The sequence below is a fragment of the Penaeus vannamei genome, chromosome 9 (assembly GCF_042767895.1).
Source record: "Penaeus vannamei isolate JL-2024 chromosome 9, ASM4276789v1, whole genome shotgun sequence".
Lineage (NCBI taxonomy): Eukaryota > Metazoa > Arthropoda > Malacostraca > Decapoda > Penaeidae > Penaeus > Penaeus vannamei.
In genome coordinates, this window is record NC_091557.1 from 42,453,180 (window position 1) to 42,455,679 (window position 2,500).

Here is a 2,500-nt window from a genome sequence, read left to right on the forward strand (position 1 = left end):
GAGAGGCCCTCGAGCTCGACATGCCCTGGTCCCCCTGAGCTCAAAATGAACCCCTGGATTCGTGCGTTAACTGTATCGCACCAGATGACGCTATGATGGGGAGAGAACGTCAGAATTTGTCCATTTGTCCTCTTCTGTCCAGGAATTTCCCTAAATGAATCTATAGATATAAAACTCGTAAAATTTCAGATTTGTGTAAATTAATTAAATCCAAGTTTACACACGCTATAAAAAGGCCATTTTCCCATATGTTCACACGCAATATGCCCGCTATCCTCTTAGGTTAACCGATTTTCTCGCAGTCTGTTTAGTACTGTTAAAAGCAGGGGATCTCGTGACGTAATCAGGACATACCTTTTTAAGACATCCACACATGCACGCACGCATTCTTACACTCTTTCAATTCAAAATTCATTTCTTCCGAACTGTTCATTGGGAGACAGCGAAACAGTTACTAAGACGCAGAAGGTATGTCCCTGACTCTTGACAAGTTTCAAAAAGGAGACCGTATTTCCTCCCTTTTCCCTTCTGTTCCTTGTCGAACATTTGTTCTCATTCGGTAAGAGAGAGATTATCTAAAAAAAAGTTTTCGAAATGGCCCGTAAGGGGATCGAACCCTCGACATCCGCGTTATTAACACGGCGCTCTAACCAACTGAGCTAACAGGACGGTATCAAATATGCATTCTCACAGCATATCAATTCAAAATTCATTTCTTCCGAACTGTTCATTGAGAGACCGAGACAGTGTCACTAAGACGCGGTAGGTATGTCTCTGACTCTTGACGTTTCAATAAGGCGACTATGTTTCCTCTCTCTTCCCTTCTCTTCTTTACCGAACACTAATTAAATTCAATAAGTGATATATTATCTAAAAGAACTTTTCCTGGTCCGGAAGGGGATCAAAGCCTCGACATCAGCGGCATTAGCACGGCGCTCTAACAAACTGAGCTAACAGGCCCGTGGCATACATGTTCTACTGGATAGAATAATGTTAGCAATCAAAACCTTATTCTATAAACTATCTGAAGGTTTTAATTCGTTATTATACGTCTTATTTTCACCTATTGATATTCGAAGTCAAAATGAGAGTGATTCAAAGTGGCAGACATTATTTTCAAGCCGATCTTAGCCCATGTGAAAGGGAAATCAGAAATGTTCATACTGTTTGGACAATCAGGAGAGCTGACCAAGTGTAGATTCGTCCAATACTTGATTTGTTGTTATGTCGAACGAAAATAAGGAAAATTAATAATACTTATTATGTCATCGCAATATTACTTTTAACTATGGTCTACATCGCAGACCAAAAATCATAGTTATTCTTAGTCAGTTTTATATTTATAGATTCATTTAGGGAAATTCCCGAACAGAAGAGGACAAATGGACAAATTCTAACGTTCTTTCCCCATCATAGTGTCATCTGGTGCGATACAGTTAACGCACGAATCCAGGGGTTCATTTTGAGCTCAGGGGGACCAGGGCATGTCGAGCTCGAGGGCCTCTCAACGTAATGACAGTTAATTATATTGCAAATTATTAAAGTAACTAAAATGTATGATCGATCGAGTTTCTTAGAATAAAATAAATGAATAAAGAAAAGACAAAAATGCGGTGAAGGAAAGCTTCTAATTTCATTTCCACTTTCCTAAAACTTTTTACAGGAAGAATAACCGATTTTCAGTTTAAAACATAGACCATAGTTCAAAGGTATATCGCGGTAATTAAACAGGTGTTAAAAAACACCTTTTACTTTACCTTCATATTTTCCATCATCATTATATATATATATATATATATATATATATATATATATATATATATATATATATATATTATATATATATATGTAGATAGATATGTAGATGGTAAGTGGTAGAAAAAATATTTGAACGAAAAGGCGCTTGCATAATAATAATAATAATAATAACGCAGCCCCCGTATACATATATATATAAATATATATATATATATATATATATATATATATATATATATATATATATATATATATATACATATATATATATATATATATACATATACATATATATACATATATATATATACATATATATATATACATATATATATATATATATATTTATATATATATGTTCCTTTATATTCATGATTCTTATTCCAAGAGAAAAAAATCGTCCTACAGGAAATCAATTCAAAATTGATTTCTTCCGAACGGTTCATCAGGAGATTGCGAGACAGTTACGAAGACGCGGTAGGTATGTCTCTGACTCTTGATGTCTCAAAAAGGCGACTGTGTTTCTTCTCTCTTCCCTTCTGTTCCTTGTCGAACATTTATTCTAATTCGGTAAGAGATAGATTATCTAAAAAACGATCGATAAATGGCCCGTAAGGGGATCGAACCCTCGACATCGCGTTCGTAACACGGCGCTCTAACCAACTGAGCTAACAGGACGGTATCTCTATTAAAGAAGTTGATAGGATTTTATTAACAACCAACATGTGATTTGATTTGACGG

At 35.2% G+C, this 2,500-nt stretch overlaps 2 non-coding genes across 2 annotated transcripts; both read right to left on the minus strand.

Annotated features, from left to right (window-relative positions):
- Window positions 1-595: 595 nt before the first annotated feature.
- TRNAI-AAU (transfer RNA isoleucine (anticodon AAU)) lies at window positions 596-669 on the minus strand. Its single transcript has one exon. It is a non-coding gene; the product is annotated as a tRNA-Ile (tRNA).
- Window positions 670-2,363: 1,694 nt separating this feature from the next.
- TRNAR-ACG (transfer RNA arginine (anticodon ACG)) lies at window positions 2,364-2,436 on the minus strand. Its single transcript has one exon. It is a non-coding gene; the product is annotated as a tRNA-Arg (tRNA).
- Window positions 2,437-2,500: the final 64 nt, after the last annotated feature.